This window comes from Bubalus bubalis, chromosome 5, assembly GCF_019923935.1.
Source record: "Bubalus bubalis isolate 160015118507 breed Murrah chromosome 5, NDDB_SH_1, whole genome shotgun sequence".
Taxonomy (NCBI): domain Eukaryota; kingdom Metazoa; phylum Chordata; class Mammalia; order Artiodactyla; family Bovidae; genus Bubalus; species Bubalus bubalis.
In genome coordinates this window covers 85292047-85315488 of record NC_059161.1, presented here as the reverse complement: position 1 = coordinate 85315488, position 23442 = coordinate 85292047, and the positions used below count along the sequence as shown (strand labels likewise).

Here is a 23442-nt window from a genome sequence, read left to right as displayed (position 1 = left end):
TAAGTCTAAGTGAAGTTTAATTGATACACAGCTGTATTCATTCAATTGTCTGTTGTCTATGACTGCTCTCTTGCTATAACTTTAGAACTGAATAATTGAGAAAGGGAGAAAATGATTTACAAAATTAAAAAAAAATTCCTATACTCTTTACAGAAAAAGTTTCCGAACCCCTTGTTTAAAACAACACATCTCTATTACTTCTCATAGTTCGCTGGGTTGACTGGGTGATTTTCTGGTCTGATTCAGTAGGGCCACATGGATAATAATAATCTTGTGCAAAGGGTTCAGTAGTGGACAGAATGGTTGACCATGGACAGACTTCAGCTGGGTAAGCTAGTCTCTACTCTGTGGGGTTGTGCAGTCTCATCCTCTAGTAGACATATCTATTTTTTTCCACCCACCAATGTGAGGGCTCCAAAGACTTGTAAGAGAGAGTAAGCCCCAATGTACAAGAACATTTCAAACCTTCCCTCACAGCCTGTTTACTAATGACCATTTACTGAAGCAAGGCACAGAGTTATAAATATTTGCCTCCATTTATCCTGTTCTGTGGGCTTCCCAGGTGATGCAGTGGTAAAGAATCCACCTGCAAATCCAGGAGACACAAACGATGTAGGTTCAATCCCTGAATTGGGAAGATCCCTGGAGTAAAAATGACAGAAACCTACTCCAATATTCTTGCCTGGAAAACTTCTTGGGCAGAGGAGGCTGATGGGCTACAGTCTGAATAGTCAGAAAGATTTGGACATGGCTGAGCAGACACACAGTTACTCACAACTTTTTCTGTATTAAAGTGTTCAGAAATAGTTTTAACTACTTGATAGACATTACTTCAAACTCATAGTGTGTAGGGGACATGCATAAATGGACGGGATGAATGTATGGCCCTTTTTGCAACTGACCATAATGGGATTTTGGGAAATGCATGAAGTATTCATAAATGGAGTTTTCTGGGCTTGGGCTATGTGTTTGATGGCACAAAAATATTAGATGATATGTATAAAAACCTTGAGAAGATTTCTAAAGTAAGGTATGTATGAAGAAGAGGAAGAAATGAAATCCTTCCTTATAGAATAAGAAACTGATAAACTGCTTTACACTTACCTACTAGCATTTACAAAGTGGTGTTCCAAGGAGTATTATCAATTTCACAGGGTGATTCATGAGAAAGTAGTCTTTCAGTGGAGCTGAGGAGCTTCGCAACATTCCTGTGGTCACATTGGCATCTGAGAGAGGCTGTGCAGAAATGAGCGTTTGTACTGAACTGGCTTTAGGGGTAGTTGTACGTATGTTTTCCAGGTGGCAAGGAGCAGGAATAAACTATGTTTGGTACATAGTTGGAAGACAAGGAAGAAGACTTAATTCTCTGAAAATGGGCCCTCAGCCTGCATGGAAACAGCATGGCCTTTCAGAGGTCAGGATTCTTTTTGTGGTCTGAGGGCAGTTCTGTGACTCAGAGCAGAGACTTTTACTAACTGGTGCCTTAGAAGGAAGAGAGATCATTTCCTTCTCAGGAAAATGCATTACATCCCTAACTTAACATGTCCTTTTCTGATTTTTTTCTATTCATGTGTTTTTCCTATTCAGCTTTTGATATTTCTTTCTCTCTTTCTCCCTTTGTCGTTTTCTTACCCATGTTTTCTGTTCCCTTGTAAATCTTATTGCTGTATTCTTAAAGACTTTCCATTTAAAAAAAAATCTTTTTTTGTATTTTTGTATTTTTTGAAAGTCTTACTTACATCAGGCCCTATAGAATGGTTGTAATTTAGTCAGCCAGAAAGAGTGCAGTTTAAGATACTTCTTTTTGTCAGAGTTCTCATGCTAAATCAATTCATAGTTGTGAATGTGCCTCTAGATTGCTGCCTTTAGGTCAGATGATGTAATCTCACAGTAAAAACACAAAATGAAACAACAAAAAACTTATCTCTTTGGAAGGAGTGCCCCATAAAGGTATTGTTTTATAAACTGAAAATTTCCAACAGACACATGCCATTGAAATATAGCTTTGGGCTTCCCAGGTGGAAGAGCGGGTTAAAGAATCTGCCTGCAGTGTGGGAGGCATGGGTTCAATCCCTGGGTTGGGAAGATCCCCTTGGGGAGCGTATGGTTATCTACTCCATTATTCCTGCCTGGAGAACCCCATGGACAGAGGAGCTTAGCAGGATACAGTCCTTAGGGTCTCAAAGAATTGGACACAACTGAAGTGACTGAGCGCACAAACACAGCTTTAAGTGTGCTAAGATGGACACCCTCAGGAAGGTACCCAGGCAGGGCCTGGAATAATTAGATCCCTTGACTGGTTACTTCTGACCCATTAACTGTTTCTCAGTTTGCCCTAGTGAGTTTATAAATATTATGTGTGTGCCATATCATGAAAAAGAATTGAAAACACTGAATGAACTGACTTTGCAGTTTTCCCTGCTTAGCCTGTTCAATTTAGTGTCTGATGGCTGTAAATCTTTCCAATTCAGACTTTTTGGTGGGTAATTATCACATTATTTTCTTCCAGGTTTTTGTAATATTTTTAATATTTAGCATTTTCTTCAAAGCTATTGTGTGTGTGTGTGTGTGTGTGTGTGTGTTCCTTAAGTGTCTCACTTACTCATATATTTTACTGCTATATTTCAGCCAAATTATGTGCTTTTTCCTCAAGGAAAATGAAAACATTGAGAAAACAAGAGCATTTCTTCTACTTCCCTTTGTATCTCTCATGGTGCTTAAAATGCCACAGTACGAAAATATCAGGACAAGGCTGAGTACAGCTGCAGATGCATTTGCGTGGGGATGAGGGCTTTTGTGGCAAAGATCTCCCTGGGCGCTGGCAGGAAGCTCACCTGTGAGGGGCACAGGTGAGAAGGGAGGCAAGACTGCTGCCTGTGGGAGGTGTTGCCTTTTGAATAGAATTAGAAGTTTGAAAATAGGATGGCGGACTACAAATTTTACAGACAATGTGGGAGTTTCAGTAAAGAAAACAGTATACAATTGCTTTAATAATTTTAGTAATTGTACTTTGCCGACAATCGTGTATCTATGTTAAAAATGTATGAATATCAAAGCAAAAAAAGAAAAATTCTGCAAGTCTTCATTCTAGGACATGATGGCTATTCAAACCATCTGAGACTTCTCAGATTTAAGTTTAACAAGATGATGTTCAAAGAGTATGTTCTTCATGCAGAAAATCCCTTCACAAGGCTAGGTCTCAGCTTGATTTCCAGTTCATTATGGAATGACTCCTTATTTAGAGGTTACATGGTGATATGGGAGGTGTTGCATCTAATCATGATCAAATAATCGTCAGCTCATTCACTGTCAATAATTTCATTTTTCTGCCATTATCAATCAAGTTTCTCTGGGGTCTGCTCATGCTTTAATAATTCATATTTTACAGTTGTTACTTTATGGCTATGAAATAAAATCCCCAGATTCTAGGACCATGGATCTCGAAGTTTCAAGTGGGGTATACAAAATTGTTCACATCTGTTGTTAGGTCTACATTATTTTTCTTAAAAAAAAAAAAATCACACATGCAAACTTTTTTATAAATTGGAGTATAGTTGATTTACAATATTGTATTAGTTTCAGGTGTGCAACATAGTAATTTGCTATTTTTATAGATTATGCTCCATATGAAGTTATTATAAAATATGGACTATATTCCCTGGGCTGAAAAATATGCCCATGTAACTTATTTATTTTTTACCTTTATCCCTTCATCTATTAATATTTTGCTCCTCCCCCTAGACCTGTCCTCTCAGTTAACCACTAGTTTGTTTTTTTGGTCTGTGAGTATATTTTTGTTATATTTATTTATCTGCTTTAATGTTTAGATTCCAACTATAAATGAAAACATACAGTATTTGTCTTTCTCTGTCTGACATTTTATTAAGCATTATACCTTATAGGTTCATACATATTGTCTCAAATGGAAAAAAAAAATCATTCTTTTTTATGGCTGAGTAATACTGCACACAACTTTAAATAATGAAGAAGACAAAAAAGTATTTACTCCCAGGAGCTTCACTTAAGTTAGATGGATACAGATACTGGGTAGAAAAAATAGTTGGTGACGAAGAGAAGAAAAGATTACTGTGGGAGATGTCAGAATTCTGAATTCTTTATTTGTTTACTACTTTGTTCCCACTTTTTATCTTGGCCCAGAAGCCCAGTGAAATCCCAGGGCAGAAGTACTCACTTCTCCATGCTCCCAAATGACATGACTGGCATTAAGATAGTTAACATTTCCTGATAGAGATTTTTCACTGGGCCCAGAGATGGTTTCCAAAATAATAGAGAGAAACTTAGACTGTATTCATCCTTTTGTTTGTGGGAGCAGTTATACAGTTTCACTGAGAAAGAGTCTATAGTTCACACTAGTCTCTGGACTAAGTGTATTAAAAATGCTATCCAATTCAAAATATAATGTGAACCACAAATGAAAGCCACACATGCATTTTTATATTTTCTAGTAGCCACACTATGTAAGTGAAAAACAGGTGATAAAATTAACTCCAATAATGATTGTATTTAGCTCAAATACACCCCAAATATAATTTCAATATGTGGTTAATATGAATTATTATCAAATTTTTTCATTAAAGCCTTCAAAACCTGGTAATGTGTTTTATACTTGTGGCACATTCTTTTGTGACAAGTAAAATAAGCATGTTGTAAGTGTAAAATATATACTATTTATTAGCTATTGTAAGTGTAAAATATATACCAGATTTAATTAGCTATTATCAGGCTGATAACTAGCCATTGCCTGGCTGGGTCTACCATATTGGATAGTGCCTCACTGTAGTCCCTCTTTTGTGCTATCTTTCCATATGTCATGGTTTCCCGGTTTACAACCCACCCACAGGCTTTCAGTTACTCCTGATACTATTCTCTCTCTCTCTCTCTCTCTCTGTCTCTCTCTCCCCCTGGTTTGCTCTCACTCCAAACCTGGAGAAGTCACAATTGCTTCAAAGTTGTTGCTTCAGAAAATCACTCCACAAGAAAAGACTTGATGCAGTACATAACAGCCTGGATGCTCAATATTAAGCTATTGTAACAAAAATGTTACAATCTATTATTCTAAAGCTATTCTGAGTTTCCTTCAGACTTCACTGCAATTATTCCAGATTTTTAAAATTCATTTAAAAAATGCACTGGGATTTCTACCTCTGGCCACATTGGAAGAATAGGAGACAGATCAATGCAATCAGTTGAAACAATCAAAAATTAAATTGTTTGCAAGACATTGGGTAGGTAGCAAAAAAGAAAAGTAATTCCTTAAAGATAAGAAACAAATGAGTTCTGCAGTTTCTCCAGCTTAATGTCATGAGTTTTCAGGTAAAGACACAGAGAATAAGCATCCAGGTGGTACTCATTAACGCTTTGAGTCAAGTGGGTAGAGCCAAGAGTCCGGAAAGATAAAGATGGCCAGACTATCAGGAAGAAGAAGACAGCTGCACAAAGGACTCTGGAAATCTGCAGAGGGTTCTCAAGTATTCAGCTGAGTGACATTATGCATGTGAGGAAACACACGAGGCCTGAGAAGGACCCACATCAGACTCTGTTATTAGAGGGAGCAGTGTCTAGTCCTTAAACAGATCTGTGAACAGGCCTGTTTCCAACAGACTGAAAAATGTCATGATTCATGGAGCATTGAATAGAAAACACAGTTCTTGCCTCAGAATGAGGATATAAACCTAGGCTAAATGTTGCATTACTACTGCCACAGGAAGATTAAAAACAATACCTATGAGGATCAAACCCCTTCCCCAGTGACTTAAGTGAGTCCTCTCAAAATAGCTTGAATATTTATAAGAATTCAAAATATCTCTCTCCCCAAAAGACAAATTTCTTAAAGTCTGGTGCCTGATCAAAAATTGCTCAGCAAGGTTTACTGAATTAATGTACTAGTTCTAAATTTTTTTTCCCCTGAATCTTTAGGATTTTCTACATATGTGATCATGTCATCAGCGAATAGGAACAATTTTACTTTTTTAGCCTTCATTTAAATGTCTTTATTATTTTTTCTTGCTATATTGCTCTGACCAGGATTTCTAGTACTATGTTGAATAGAAGTGGTGAAGTGATCATTTTTGCCCTGTTCTTGATCTTAGAAGAAAAGCATTTAGGTTTTCACCACTGCATATGGTGTTGTCTATGAGCTTTTCATAGATAAAGTGCTTTCCTTTTATTCCTAGCTAGTTGAGAGTTTTTACCATTGAGTGTTTTTTGTCAAATTCTTTTTGTAAATCTGTTGAGACAGTCATGCCATTTTAATGCTTTATGCTAATTTTTTGCTTTGTATTATTAATGTGGTATGTTATATTAATTGATTTTCATATGTTAACTATCCTTGCAGCCCAGGGTAAATCCCACTTGGTCATGGGTGTGACCTTGATATGATCCTTTTCATGTTCTGTTGGATTCAGATTGTTAGTATTTCACTGAGGATTTTTGCACCAGTAGTCATTAGGGATATTGGCCTGTAGTTTTCTTTGTGGTGTCTTATCTGACTTTGGTATCTGGAGAAATAGAGAAACATATACACATGAAAATTGGAGGAAAATGAATGTGATAAAAAATAATATTTTAATAAGGATCTTCTCAAATGGGATTCTTTGAGTGTGATTTTCAAGAGGTAAATCAGTCTTTAAAGATATTCAGTGCAACTAAGGGATGCCAATTTCTCATGCATTATTTTATGATGCAATATTTAATTTGGAATAAATGACATATTGTAAGTATGTCATTTCACCCTAATTAAAAATTGATATTTAAAAAAAAAGAAAGAAAAAAAATTGATATTTAGAGTAATTAAAACACACATGGAATGCATTCTTGTATTTGTATAAACTCGTTTACGTTTTATTAATTTTTATAAGAAATTCATAATACTAAGCATCATACTCATTTTTAAAAGAATTTATTCATTCTTTCCGATTACTTTTACTAATTGTAAAGACTATAAAGTTCTTAATTTTGATCCTAATACAGAGCACTGGAACCTGTGATAAGTCACTTCATCAAAACAAGCCTCAGTTTCCTTTTAAGTACATACGAGAGACAATGCTATCATCTCTAAGATTCCTTCTGGGACTTAGACTCATTTGATAATATATGAAGACATGGCTTCACATTAAAGTGCTCTAGGGCTTCCCCAGTAGCTCAGTGGCTTCCCCGATGCAGAATGCATGGGTTCAATCCCTGATCCAGAAATACCCCAAAATAATAAAGTGCTCTAGAACTTTCTGATTTGGAATCTACAATAAAATTAAAACCCACCACAAACTACAACAGAATCATTCACCAGGATTCATAGGTGACCAGACCATCAGAGATGGGGCAATTCTTGTCTCATAGCTTTTTTGTGCTTTTTTTTTTAATATGCTCATCAATGAGTATCATTTTGTAGGTGATGGATGAAATAACTTTTTACATTGTTCAAAGTAGATTCCAATAATTCTGTACAGTATTACAAAATAAAGCACCATTTTTTCATTAAAACCGTACTCAGTAAGGAAACAAACAAAAAAGAAAACAGAACCCACAATGAGAGCAATCGATCAGTCAACACCACTCCAGAAGTAACTTAGATGTTAGAATTAGAAGATCAGGATATTAAAAGTTATAATTGTATTAAGTACTGTGAGAAAGTTAACCAAAGACATAGATATGAAAACACATTTGAGGGATAAAGACCAAAATTGTGAACTGAAAAATATACTAATAGAAATAATGGTAAGAATTAACATCATAGAAATGAACTATTAGGAAGTTAAAAGACATAACAATAGAAATAACCCAAAATGAAATACCAAAAAAAAAAAAAAAAAAAAAAAGAAATTAGAAAACAGAATTAAAGAAAGGCGCATCAGTGAGAGGGAAGACATGTGCACTTCAGTGGCCTAATATATGTGAAGTTGGAGTCCCATAAGGGAAGGCTAGAGATGAGATGGGGGCCAATAAGCTATTTTTAAAATAATAGATATTTTTTCTAAATTCAATGAAAACTATAAGCCAACAGATCTAAGGAACTCAGTAAAATCTCATCAAAAGAAATATGCCAAAGTGTCATTCAGGCATATTGTAATCAGAATGTTCAAAAAAACAAAGAAAAAAAATCTTAAAAGCAGCCAGAGAAAAATGTTACATACATGATCATAAAATATAACTTACAAAATCTGAGAGAAGGAAAATCTAGTGCCGATACCCTATTTATTATTTATTTCACTATTTTCATTGTTATTTCTAATGTTCCAAGTTTCCTTCTTTTGCTATATTCTTTCTGTTTAGAAAACTTCCTTTAGTTATTCTGATGGTAGATATGTTGTAACATAATCTCTTATTATTTCTTTTCATCTGTAAATGTCTTGATTTCTACAGAAGAATTTCTTTTTCTGGAGATAAATTTGGATTAACAGCACTTGAAAAATGTATGATGTCATAGGTTTAACTTGTAATTCTTTCATATCTTCTTAGAAGTTTAGGCCACTGGTTTTATACTTTTCTTCTTTACTAATATAGGCATTTGGAACTACAAATATCTCTCAAACACTATCATAGCTGCCAACTCTAAAGTTTAATAGGTTCTGTTTCCTTGAATTCATAATTAAAAATAGTTCTTATTTACTCTGTGATTTCTTCTTTGATCTGTATATTTTATAGGGTTTAATTTCCACATGCTTGGGATTTTCTAAATATCCTAAGAGTTTCTAACTATTGATCTAACACCACTGTGGTCAGAAAACATACTCCATGTTATCTTTATCCTTTCAACATTTTTGAGATATTTTATTACCTAGTACATGGTCTACTTGTGAATGTTCTAAAGTATAATGGAAAAGAATGTGTATCACCTAATTTCTCTGAATTACAGGACTCTAGTATCATTGCTTTACATTGTTTGAGGTCTGAAATATTGCAGGAGCATTCTTTGAGATCCCCTTTCTTGCCCCTAGTCTTCAACTGGTTTCCGCCTGAAACTTGTCTCAGAGGGAAGCTCCTTCAGTTCTTGCTTTGGTCTCAGTCTTCAGTGTGCTTCTTCCATGCACTCAGTAAAGCACCTGTAAAGAAAAAAAAAATGTTTTTCTGTGTAAAAGAATTAGTAGGTGAGTATGGATTTATTTTGTGGTTTGAGCTCATTCAGTTCAGTTCAGCGGAGAAGGCAATGACACCCCACTCCAGTACTCTTGCCTGGAAAATCCCATGGACGGAGGAACCTGGTAGGCTGCAGTCCATGGGGTCGCTAAGAGTCAGGCACTACTGAGCAACTTCACTTACCCTTTTCACTTTCATGCATTGGAGAAGGAAATGGCAACCCACTCCAGTATTCTTGCCTGGAGAATCCCAGGGACAGAGGAGCCTAGTGGGCTGCCATCTATGGGGTTGCACAGAGTCAGACACGACTGAAGCAACTTAGCAGCAGCAGTAACAGCAGTTCAGTTCAGTTGCTCAGTTGTGTCCGACTCTTTGCGACCCCGTGAACTGCAGCTCGCCAGGCCTCCCTGTCCATCACCTACTCTAGGAGTTTACTCAAACTCATGCCCATTGAGTTGGTGATATCATCAAGCCATCGCATCCTCTTTCCGCCTTCAATCTTTCTCTGCATCAGGTCTTTTCCAAGGAGTCAGTTCTTCGCATTAGGTGGCCAAAGTATTGGAGTTTCAGCTTCAGCATCAGTCCTTCCAATTAATATTCAGGATTGATTTCCTCAGTGTTCTACAATTTCATTTCTCATTTCACTTGTTCTCTTGATTAGTGATGGAGAGATATTCTATTCAATGTTTCTAGATTTTATTCGTAAGTGAAAGTTCTCTACTTGAATATCATTTACAATTTCATTTCAATTTATAATTTCTAAGAAGCTATCTGTCTTTCAGATATAGTCAATTGCTCCTTACTCTATCTCTATGGTAACATTTGGAAATGTGATTTAATGATTTAGTCACATGTTTGTCTCCTTCACTTAACTGTTATGCTCATTCAGGTTGTTTTGTTTTTATTGTTTTTTTTTTTTTAATTTTATTTTATTTTTTAAACTTTACATAATTGTATTAGTTTTGCCAAATATAAAAATGTCTAACAGTGTATGGAGCATCTATAAAATTTTAAAATTTTTCTTGGCCAAATTGGTATTGAGAAAATAGCAGCGTCACTGCCAGTGTCCTAGAAAACTGTGGTACTTTGATTGAATTTGGAAAATACTGACATTCAATAATTTGCCTGTGTATGAGAGAAATAATTAACTACTTTATGCTAATATTGGATTATCAGGCAAAAGATTTCTTAATAGCTCAAGTTTTTTTAGGTATTACTTTAAAAAAGTATCATTATGAGATTTTGAAACACTGATCCATTTTGAATGAACTTTTCCTGAGGGGTTCATATATTGATGGCTGTTCAGTATGGCCATCAAACCCTATGTTAACTTACCATATGAGTTCCTAATTAAATGTAGTTCTTGGTGGAAGCAATTTATCATCAACCAATTTTTCTTGTTTCCCAACTGTAGAGATACTAATCCTATCTACGAGTGGAAAACATTTACCAACTAATTTTAGTCTAATCTTTTACCCCAGTTTTACTTATTATAAATCTTCTCGATTTGCATGATCAACTCTCAACTACATTCTTATGTTCCAGGAAATCTATTTCTGCCCTACTCCTTTGATTGTCATTATACTGTTTTATTCTGAGTAGTAATTCTTTCAAAATGAATACTAATTTTGACGCGGTGCCTCATGAACAAAATCTTGCCTTGGAACCGTAACTGCAAGTTTTTGGATTCAACATGCCTTGCGAGATGTCTGAGACTTCCAAATTGGAGAAATTTATTTATTTATTTTTTAATGATTCAGAAAGAACATTTAAAAGTGAGTCACTAGGCAGAAGACAAGATATTTCTTTTAGTTTTTTCAACTATTATGTATTTGTGGAAAGGGTTTCTTTGAGTTAAAAAAAATAAGCAAAACAAAACACAATAACAAAATGTAACTTTATGAGGGTAATTGAAAATGTATAAACATTTTGATGGCTTAGAAAACTATGTCTGTGAGATGGGCTTATACATACAATATCATTTGCTAACTTTCATAAAGGGGCATGTTAACTTTTCTATTTGATAGTCTGGTTCTCAGATACTATGAACTACTTTGATCCTTATTGAAAGACATTTATTTCAAACATATTAAAATTCTCTAACTCTCTAAAAATTCATAAGCTGTGTACATTTTCTCCAAGAGAAATACTAGCAGAAACACAAATGGAATGTACTTTTTGCAAAATATCTTTAAAATGAAGCAAAGTTTGCCAGGTCTCCTTTGCAGTCATTCCTAGTTTCCAAGTATAGAATTTAGAAAACACACATTTAAAAATGGCACATAACATTTGAATAGTGATTTAAAGTTTACAGATTGCCTTTCTTAATGTATTAACCATTGAGCTTTTATGCCATGAATGAGAAAATAATTAGAAATTTTATTTTATTTTTTTTCCTTTTTTTTAAATTTTATTTTTAAACTTTACATAACTGTATTAGTTTTGCCAAATATCAAAATGAATTCGCCACAGGTATACATGTGTTCCCCATCCCAAACCCCCCCTCCCACCTCCCTCCCCATTCCATCCCTCTGGGTCGTCCCAGTGCACCAGCCCCAAACATCCAGTATCGTGCATCGAACCTAGACTGGCAACTCGTTTCATACATGATATTTTACATGTTTCAATGCCATTCTCCCAAATCTTCCCACCCTCTCCCTCTCTCACAGAGTCCATAAGACTGTTCTATACATCAGTGTCTCTTTTGCTGTCTCATACACAGGGTTATTGTTACCATCTTTCTAAATTCCATATATATGCGTTAGTATACTGTATTGGTGTTTTTCTTTCTGGCTTACTTCACTCTGTATAATAGGCTCCAGTTTCATCCACCTCATTAGAACTGATTCAAATGTATTCTTTTTAATGGCTGAATAATACTCCATTGTGTAAATTACTTTAAGGAACAATTAAGTCAATAGCAACGATCTTAATTTACAATGGATGTAATAGAGATCTCATCTAAAAAGGTTAAATGAAATAGTAACCATATTAAAAAAACAATCAAAACATATTACTTATAATATTGGTAATTTCCAATTGACACCCAAAGAGAATGATGTACCAAGAGGAACCTTTACTTTTACAATGAATGAGATTGTTCAAGCTCAAAAAAAATCCTTCAATAGAAAATCATTGTATAATATTAGTAATCAGATCAGATCAGTCGCTCCGTCGTGTCCGACTCTTTGCGACCCCACGAATCGCAGCACGCCAGGCCTTCCGGTCCATCACCAACTCCCGGAGTTCACTCAGACTCACGTCCATCGAGTCAGTGATGCCATCCAGCCATCTCATCCTCTGCCGTCCCCTTCTCCTCCTGCCCCCAATCCCTCCCAGCATCAGAGTCTTTTCAAAAATAATGAAATAATAAGAAATATGACAAATATATAAAGGAAATGAAATATCTGAAACAAGATTGGATAAAAGATAAAATGTAATTAAAATGGATAGTATATGTTTTTAAATATATATTTCATTGGAGATACAGTTGAATCCAGTCTGGATCTTCAGACAAACTTTAGAGGCCATTAATACAGCAATGCCAATATTTGTATTCTTAGAGCAAGCAGACTTATCCTCATGATAACTATATTTTTCCCATGGCAATTTATGCTGCCAGAAGTAAGGAATCCAATACATTGCATATTTTAATGGATATTCAGTTGTACATTCAATATTGTAATGATTTATAATATTAACTCCAATATTGAGGTTTAGATATTTGTTCCCTTTAATAGATTTTTGGTGCTGCAAAGATAAGCTCAGAATCAGGTTTTTTTTTTTTTAGTAAAAATCTAAGTTTTAATTTGGACCCAGACAATACGGTATAATGGTTTCTTCCCAGATAATATAGTACAAGGGCTTTGGTGGTAAAGAATCCACCTGCAATGCAGGGGATTTAGGTTCAATCCCTAGATCAGAAAGATCCCCTGGAGAAAGGAGTGGCAACCTGCTTCAGTATTCTTGCCAGGAAAATTCCATGGATAGAGGAGGCTAGTGAGCTATAATCCATGGGGTTGCAAAGAGTCCTGTGCAACTGAACACACACACACATGGCTTAATTAATCTTCTATTCTTTTCTTAAAGGGTGAAAACACAGTTTTCCAAGTTTATATTGCTTCTTTACATAATCATAACATGATCATACTTGCATCTCAGTTTGAATTGGTAGTAGAATTCCTTTGATTTGAAAACTTTATTAATAATATAGGGCATTAAACATTCAAGTTGTGACAGGGCCCACCTACTGGTTTATCTTGAGATCAAAATAGATTTTGCTTGAAATTCTCCACACAATCACTTTTGTTTATATATTTTACACTCTCTCATTCTTGATCCTGCCTTTCTCTTTCTTTATCTCTCTCCCCAACCAAGACAAGAAGATATTACAGGAGTTCTCTTATTTGTATGTTTCTTATACTGGAGGCTATGAAGCCTAAATAAAAATTATCTATTACTTTTTCCTTTCCTAGGAATGCATTCCTAATTTTACTTCATTTCACTGAGATCCACGTGGTTGATTTTATCTGTCCTTTTTAATCACTTCAGGCCTAAAAATACTATTCTGTAAATTAAGAGATTTCAAGCACCGGAAGAGAGTGGTAAGAACAGGATTAAAAAAATCCTATATTGAAATCACTATGTAGGGCATCTAGTATTGCTCTCGACACACAGTCAGCATCCAATAATGTGAGTTTCCTTCCTTTCCTTACCTTTAAAGAAAACATTTTGGAAAGTGACAGTGGAATGCATTTGTATTCATGTAATCATATCTCCTCAATTTCCTGCATTAGTAAGGATTTGCTCAATAGCAATTAGCCTTAGAAATAGGTCAGGCAATAGAAATATGGTTGATGAGCTGCTGTGGTTAAGTCACAATATGTGGTGCTGAACTTTATGTAATTGAGGAGAGTGAAACTCAGATATTGCCATGTAAGAGATGAGGGCAAGATGAGTTTCTGGACAAAGGAAGCCAGAGAAGAAAGAAGACTGAGCAAAACAGAGGAGCCTCCCTGTCATCAGCCAGGGAACCATATTATCAATCTAAAATGAAACCCAATATTCAAGGGAACCAAATTAAGGACAAAGGTTTACAATTGCAGGATTTCTAGGTGTGGGGGGCAGTGTTTCTCAAAAATGGGTATTTTAAGTATAGATAGAAGATGAATCCCAGTGAATACCAGAGATTCTAAGTGTGAGATGATTTAGTAGGGTGAGGGGGGGATCTGGCATTGAACTAGTCTTGTTTCAACTGGAAACTAGTTTGGAAACCAGAAATCAGGGGCATAGGTAAAACCTTATTAAGGGAGAATTGTTCCTCACAGCTAAGGAACCTAAATCTCAGTGATGGAGGAGGGGGCGTGGTGGTGGTGGTCATATTTGGCACACCAGTCATTTCAGACTCTCTTTCACTTTAGACTCATTTTACTATTGATGCTACAAAAATTACACTAATTGCACCACCAGATTGAGACTTATTAATTCAGCGACTTGGCAAGAATGAGTCTACTGGTAGCTCGTGAAAGAAGGACCGGATTGGGAGCAGCATCAAGATTGCTGGCTAAGAGATTCATAACACCCTGGAGCAGTGCACTCGTCACGTGCACTCAAACTTCAGTGCACATCCAAGCAACAGAATTCTTAAAAACAGAAACTTCTGCACTCCAGCCCTAGAACACCTCATTCAGTGGTTTTGGGGAATGACCTGAGAATCCACTGCATGTTTCACAAATTCTCAAATAGTGCTAACAGATTCAGCAACTAAAAACACAGTTAAAATTAAAATTTTTATGTTTCATGCAATATTTAGGACTCATTTGTACTAAAATATTGCTATCTATCTGAGTACAATTTTAATTACTTATTGTGCATTTTATCTGCAATCCTATTCCCATACCATATTGTTGCCACTGCTCTTGGGATTACAGTTTGAGAACCACTGTTGTAGTGAATAGGCACTTGTAGATTCTAGAACCCATCACAGATTTATTCTTGTAAGATATTTTAGAATAACACACACACACACACACATATATATATAACAAGATATTAGTGGGTAAGTTTTTGTTGAGGTATCAGTGGACAGTAAGTATTACATTTCAAAAGAGCACTGGAACATATGATGTAATTACAAAGAAAATTCTTGAAGCATAGTTCTTTATTATTTACTGCTCTGTAATAATCACATATAAAGAAAGCTGAGCACTGAAGAATTGATGCTTTTGAATTATGGTGTTGGAGAAGACTCTTGAGAGTCCCTTGGACTGCAAGGAGACCCAACCAGTCCATCCTAAAGGAAATCAGTCCTGAATATTCATTGAAAGAACTGATGCTGAAGCTGAAACTCAAATATTTTGGCCACCTGATGTGAAGAACTGACTCATTTGAAAAGACCCTGATGCTGGAAAAGATTGAAGGCAGGAGAAGGGGACGATGGAGGATGAGATGATTGGATGGTATCACTGACTAAATGGACATGAGTTTGAGTAAACTCTGGGAGTTGGTGATGGACAGGGAGGCCTGGCGTGCTGCAGTCCATGGGGTCGCAAAGAGTCAGATATAGATATGACTGAGTGACTGAACTGAACTGAACTGAATAATCACATGGACTGTAAAAAAAAGACAGTATTGAAAATCTGGTGACAATTTTTAAAAAAGTTTTCTTTGGCAACAGCTTTTTATGAATCCAACTAAGAGGGAAAGATAAAGCATTATATCTCCAATCTAAAGGTATGATAAGAAGACTTTTAAGATAAAGGATTCAAGGGTGTAATGGGGTAGAAATCTGGGGTATGCCCAAGTGTAGTTGGCTTATTATGTGCATAATACAAGTAATAAATTTAAACTGTAAACTTGAAGTGATGATAGTGTGTTTTATTCTATAAGATGAACCAGACAAGTCATGGGACTGCCAAAATATTTATCTGGAATCAATGAAAGAAATAGTTATCCTAAATTAATAAATTTAAATAAGAGTAATAGATAAAAATAAAGCTGATTTTGGTGTGAAATCTCAAGCATTACTATTGTATAATGCAATATATATATGCTTCCATGGTGGCTCAGTAGTAAAGAGTCCACCTGTCAATGCAGGAGACGTGAGTTCGATCCCTGAGTTGGGAAAATCCCCTGCAGAAGGAAACGGCAACCCATTTTCAGTATTCTATCCTGGAAAATCCCATGAACAGAGAAGCCTGGTGGGCTGCAGTCCATTTGGTTACAAAAGAGTCGGACAAGACTTAGCAATTAAGCAAAAACAACAATATATATATGCATGTATATGTATATATATATCAGATCAGATCAGATCAGTTGCTCAGTCGTGTCGACTCTTTGCGACCCCATAAATCGCAGCACGCCAGGCCTCCCTGTCCTACTCAACTTACATTTCCAATAGAACTGATCTTGTTTATTCTATAATGTGGACCAGAACATTGTCAAATAACTATTTTCTGTTGGCATTAAGAAATCTTGAGCTGACTTAGCCTTTCTCAGCACTGTTAATGTTGACCTTCATCTCCTGTCTGAGGCAGTGTTTGTTGGGTTTCTCCTCTGTAGAGTTCCTTTTTTTCCTCTCCTTCCATGCTGTATGTTCCTGTCTTAGCCAGTTAATATTTATGTAGGGTTTCTGGTGAATACAGATGAAGGTCTGTGGTGACTAGTGCTTCTTTTATAAACCCAATTGTACGTGAAAGAGATTGAGCCTGACATAGGTATTAAAAGATTCATTAACTTAAATCCATCATGGCTTCAAAAAATCCTTTTAAAATCCTTGCATTCCAAGGGTGGGATTTTCCAAGGTGAGGAGCCTTTCTTTGTAGTGTGACAGAAGCATTCTCATATTCTGTGAAAATGTGCTCTAGACTATATCCTATGATCTAGTCCCCATCATTCAAACTGAGGACTTTAACAGTGGCTTTGCTTATATAGTAGAGTTTTTCTGTTTTCTGTATTTTCTCTTAGCAATTCTATATTGCTAAGAGTTTTTCTGTATTTAAAAGTAAAATTGATCTTCTGATAATAATTGCTACCCTAGGGAATGTTTAATAATTAGCATTGCTTTTAGCAATGTATGGCTCTGGCCCACTGTTCACATGTTTCCAATTCTTACCTCTAAATATTTAAAACAGCATCCTGAATGTTGAGCTTTAAAGCATATTAGCCACTGTTATTGTTAATGAGTCAACTTTAGGATACTTCATATTACCAAAACTGCTCCGTCACATTTCTTGAGTTACCAATAACAATCAGTTTATTTTTGAAACCTTTCTAATTTTTTTCCTATGCCATCTCACTCTGAAAACAGGCAGAAAATTTATACATTATTAGAATTGTCAATAGGAGTCAGGGACAAAATACCAGCTAGCAGTGAAAGGGAAACAGCAAAGTTTGTTAGAAATGGACGAGTATTTAAAGCCCGAGCTCAAATCCAAAAGATAGAAGCCCACAAAATTAAAGCAGATCAATTTCTGAGTGGACTGAAGTGCATCCCAGAATGTCCATAGTCTAGGAATTTATTATAGTGATTTTTACACTGGTAGCACTGGTGTCAAAGAATCTTACGAGTTTCAGGATTAGAATGCCAAGTTCTTTATAAAGGCGGTTTAACCTTGCGAAGTCCTTCTGCAGATTGTCCACAAAGCACGTGCTTATTGAGTTGGTCTGCCAATTTTCTCCCTAGGTTTAGCAATTTTGGGTTTAGGAGTTATCTTTAGAGTAGAAGAAAAAGCCATTTAACAATATCAGATTTAGCCTCTTTGCCTAAGGTCAGGATGTTTTATAATCATCCCTAATTAAGAGTGAGAAAAATGCTGAAATAGATAAAGCAGAATTTAAAGACGCTAAATAGATTTAAAGATGCTTATTTCTTTCTTACACTACATTAAATCCTGTAGTTTCTTTTTTCCTTTTTTTTTTTTTAAGGATAAAATGAAAATAGTAGAATAGGGGAACAAAATGTGGTATAAATCATGAATATAAAATGTGAACCACAGTGAAACAAAATGGGGATGTTCACTAAACAGGTTTACCCATTTAATGGGTTTTTTAAATGGGTTTCTAATAAGTAACTCCTCAAAATTACAATATATTGCTCATCAATTATTAGTCACCTTATAGATGATGCTTTCCTGTCTGTAATTACACATTTGCCCATTACTAAAGGCTGCAATAATTATCTACCCCCAAATACATATGTAATACTTTTCTGTACATCTATGTGTAATGTGTATAGGACAGAGAAAGAGAGAGAGAGCCACTTCTCCTGGTTATAAATGTCCTGAAAATGTATGTCTAATCTCTGAGTACTTCACTTGAAATAAATTATGATTCTAATTGTGGCCTTGATTATTTATCATAGATCCTTTAATTATCAAACACTGGATAGTACACTGATGTTAAATTAAAATAACATTGATGATCCTAGAATTATCTTTTCTATATGTAAAAAATTCAACATCCATAAACACTCAACAGATATTTACTGACCCTTCTTATACAGTAAGCACTACTCTAGATGTGGGGGAGTAACATGGAGTATTCTAAAACAGTGTCTGTAGGAATATCCAATGATTGGGAGGTGACACTAAGCAAGAAATTACAAGCATACGTTAATTGCGATTATAATAAATGTCCAGCACATATGGGCGGATGAAGAAAGTGTAAATAGGATAAAACACAGTTTGCTGTGAGGCCTGTGACAGAGGGGTTAAGTTTATTTAGATACTGAGGTGTGTCAATAGGGAAATGATCCTTGAGGAAGTAACATTACACTGAGAAAGTAACAATAAAAATAATTAGCCAGGAGAGAAAATGAGTGGAATATGGTGGCAGTTGAGAGTCAGGCAGAAGACATAGTTCTCTGAAGCAAGAAGATACACATACTGTTCAAAACAAAAGTGGCTATTTGGAAATGAAGAATATTAACTCAGAGGAATTGTCCTAAAAGTCGTTACCTAAAATCTTGGCAATCTCTACAACAGTAGAGGACTGAACAAAGAAAAGATAACATTTTTTACTGTTTCCCCAACTATGTAGTCTGTGCTCTGTAATGTGTGATGTGGTAATAGTTTTAGTCTTCAAAGACCTTAATAAGTCATTAGATACATTATTAAGTGGAGAAATTGGAGACAAAAAAAATTCCTTTCCAGGATCACTCAGATGGCAGGCTGGGCATACATACCCAGATCTCTCTGATTCTACTATTTATATTCTTCCCATTCTCTCGCTCTTCTCCTGACACCTCCCACCTTTAGTCTTTAATTCAATATAGCTATTTTCTGCTTTTTGTCTCATGAAGTCAATATTCCTGACTCTCTAGATTGCTGAGTCAATATCTCCTTCCTTCCAGCTTTCAACTCACCTTTCCCTCAAAACAAAGAAAGGATGGTATGAGAAGTCTCCTGGCTGCTTCCTTTTAACTGAAATGCTTTACAAACGGTTCATGCCATAGATTAAGGAACAGCAGAACAAGCATTAAAATAGTTTTGTAAGTGAAGGCAGAGGACATTTCCAGAGCCCCTGTCTGTGGTTATTTGATTTGTTACAACCCAAAGGGATAGCTTCATATTAGATGATCTTAAGGATCAAGGATTTATCTCAGTCTTTTGATTTGTCCCATAGTCACTTTAATTCTTTTAGGAGAAAAATTGCATAAATAAATATCACAGATCAAGCAATTTTCAATTGCTTGTGTATGATTTTAGCTTACCAGAGTGCTAGAGGATATGTTCTTTGGTTGTGAAAGAGTGGAATCTCCTTTATCTCAGTAAGACTTGTCTACCAAAACCTAGACAGCATACTAAAAGGCAGAGACAGCACTTTGCTGATAAAAGTCCGTATAGTCAAAGCTATGGTTTTTCCAGAAGTCATGTACAAATTGTGATAGTTGGACCATAAAGAAGACTGAGTGCCAAAGAACTGATGCTTTTGAATTGTGGTGCAAGAGAAGACTTTTGTGAGTCCCTTGGACAGCAAGGAGATCAAACCAGTCAACTCTAAAGGAAATCAACCCTGAATATTCATTGGAAGGACTGATGCTGAACCTGAAGCTCCAATTCTTTTGCCACCTGATGCAAAAAGCCAACTCAGTTGAAAAGACCCTGATGCTGGGAAAGAGTGAAGGCAGAAGGAGAAGGGGATGACAGAGGATGAGATGGTTGGATGGCATCACTGACTCAACGGACATGAGTTTGAGCAAAGTCTGGGAGATAGTGATGGACAGGAAAGTCTGGCATGCTTCAGTCCATGGGGTTGCAAAGAGTTAGACATGACTGAGTGACTGAACAACAACCAAAACATAATGTTATTGATGTAAATGCTGTCTGCCCATTAAGTATTCCACTTGTAATCAAAATGAGATCCACTAAGAATGACTAGATAATTATACTTTTCTGTGGGAAAAAATGTAAAGAAAATCATCTCACATTCTTCACTGTATAATTTAGAAGTGATGGATATTCTATAGACTCCAGGATGAAATGAAGTTTTAATTGCTCAGTTGTGTTTGACTTTTTGTGACCCCATGGGCTGCAGCCAGCCAGGCTTCTCTGTCCATGGAATTTTCTAGGCAAAAATGCTGAAGCAAGTTGCCATCCCCTTCTCTAGGGGATCTTCCTGACCCAGGGACTGAACCCGGGTCTCCTGCATTGTAGGCGGATTTTTTACCATTGGAGCCACCAGGGAAGCCTAAGGTTTTTCTCTCTGAAATGTCACCTGCCGGGAGCCAGCATGGGAGTCCCCACCCATGACAAGGCCATGTGGGAGAGTTCTGGTGGGCAAGGCGAGCCAGAACTCGAGGGGTGCCCCTCAGGGCCTACCTGAGCGTCTACCCCCAAACCAAAATCTGTCTGTTTTACTATTTCACGACTTTCACCAACTCATCTGACATTAACGGGGGGGCTATCCCCGACCACCTTTCTCTGTAAGAAAATCAGCTTAAAACTCTATTAATAATTCTCCTGGGCATAATAGGGGTGTTTCAATTCAAACCCCTCTGATGACTTTCTAGCTTGCCTGACAGATTTGTTCAGATTCACAGCCTCCCAACTACGAAAGGCACAGGAAGCTTAAGATATTCTAACAATGCAGAGCTTCTCAGAGAGTTAAAATTGTTAAAATAGAACTAGTAAAGGATTTCTTTGTTGAGCTAATGCTTGCTGCCAAGTTTCCATATCCCTTACCAACTGTGTCCCTGTGAGTGTATTGATTAATATAGTTGATGTATAGAAATGTAAGTAGTAGCTTTAATGTTTGTAACCTTAGACCCTTGAGTTAATTCTTTTCTTGTTATAGCCCACCACTTTTTGCCCTATAGGTATGCAACTTTATCTAATGCTTTTGGAGGGTGACGCCTGAGTTTAGAATAATCACCTTTAGAGAAAAATAAGTATTCTGAGGAAAAGGGTCATAAAATGTTAACAGGTTTCCTGGCCAGAAGATGATGTAAATCACCTAAAACTTTTGCATATGATAAGTTTGCAGGAAGAAAGCCTGGCTTCGATAAGGATCAAGGACTGCTGACCTTGCATGACTACCCCTTCCCCCATTATCTCTATGCACAACTTAATGTATAAAAACTACTTTGGAAAATAAAGTGCGGGCCTTGCTCACCAAAGTTCGGTCTCCACGTGTTGTTCTTTCTTGCTTTCCTTTCTCTCCTTTTGTCTCTACTCTTCCTTTGAGCCAAAATAATTGGAGCGTGGGGGCCTCTGGGACCACTTACTTGCCTGGGCTTCTAAGACCCACTCGAGAAGGTGCCTAAGGTGGGGCACCTTCTGCGATTTGAGAGAGCGCCTGTGGCCTATGTGGTCAGTGCAAGTCCCGTGCTGGGGCTTTATTGATTTCTCGTGTATACCAGTTATAATGAGCCTCTAATAAATCTCTCTATTCTAATCGCCAATGCAGTCCTTCTGAGGGAATTCCTGGATCCAACCAGGGCTGGACCCCAGTTGTCACCTTTCTGTAAGTTATTGCTTTTTACGTATGAAGAGAACATGTACTAGGGGTCATAAACTTACTGAGGGCAGGATGTGGGTCTCATGTCACCATTGTTTTTCTGTTTTGGGGCACGTCTTCAAAATGACCAGCATATAATTAAGAATCCTAATTATTAATATTTAGAGCATTTATATTTATTCCATTTGAGGTTACCCATTGCTTGTGGAATATAGGGATTTTTTCAATATTTTATATTAGGCTTCATAAATAAGCAAGCTCTACCATCTGCGACAACATGAATGAACTTTGAGAATATTTTACTAAGTAAAATAAGCGGGTCACAGAAGAACAAATACTGCATGGTTCCATTTACATGAGATATCTGAAGTAGTCAAAGTCAAAATGTAGAACGGCGCTTGCCAAGGGCTGGAGAAAGGAGAAATGGGACGTTGTTCTGTGAATATAATGTTTCAGTAATGTAAGATGAATAATTTCTAAAACAGAATGCCTACAGTTAGCAGTACTGTATTATACAGCTAAAATTTTGTTATAAAGGTAGATCTCATGTTAAGCATGATTACTGCAATAAAATATCTTATATATTCAATCTGTTATTGAATTTTCTTTAATCAAGACTGCAAAAAAGTCAAATTATGTTGCACTTTGAAACTAAGGAGAAAGAATGGAGATGAGTTCTTGTTAAAAGTTTCCTCAACCTGGACAGGGTGCTCAGGGCCAATGCACTGGGATGACCCTGAAGGATGGGGAGGCAGGTGGGCAGGGGGTTCAGGATGGGGACACATGTACACCTATGGCTGATTCATATCAGTGCATGGCAAAACCCACTATGATGTTGTAAAGTAATTAGCCTCCAATTAAAATAAATTAATTAATTTTTAAAAAAGTTTCCTCAACCTGTACATGTAAAGAAAGTTCTGGGTTCAGGCTAGTTCTGTCATTACATAGCATTCAAGTCTTTTAATTTAATACTTTAAATAAAATTTCTATACTGAATAGAAATAGAAAAACTTCTCTGTATAATAGCTTAATTTAAGTTTGTACATTTAAGACGCGAAGTTCATTCTCTGAATCAGTTTACTAGTAATTATAAGTAACTTTTTCAAAAACATACAATTCAAAAAAAATAAAGAATGTCAGTTTCCACGTAGCAGAAACAAAAAATATTTTAAACTCTCTCCCACTGGACTCCTCTGAAGGGACAGATTATAAACAATTTTTTTTCTGTTTTCTGATCAGGAGAGAATCAAATAACTGTATATGAAAATGCCTGTTGCTGTTAAGTCGCTTCAGTCGTTTCCGACTCTGTGCGACCCCATAGACAGCAGTCCACCAGGCTCCCCCGTCCCTGGGATTCTCCAGGCAAGAACACTGGAGTGGGTTGCCATTTCC

General features: G+C 36.3%; 1 long non-coding RNA gene across 1 annotated transcript in view; it reads right to left on the bottom strand.

Moving 5' to 3' along the window:
• Window positions 1–6224: 6224 nt before the first annotated feature.
• The window catches only part of LOC112584985, an 88105-nt gene continuing 70887 nt past the window's right edge, over window positions 6225–23442 (bottom strand). Inside the window, exon 3 of the long non-coding RNA XR_003109277.3 lies at window positions 6225–9059. This is a non-coding gene — a long non-coding RNA (uncharacterized LOC112584985). The remainder of the gene's footprint in view (window positions 9060–23442) is intronic.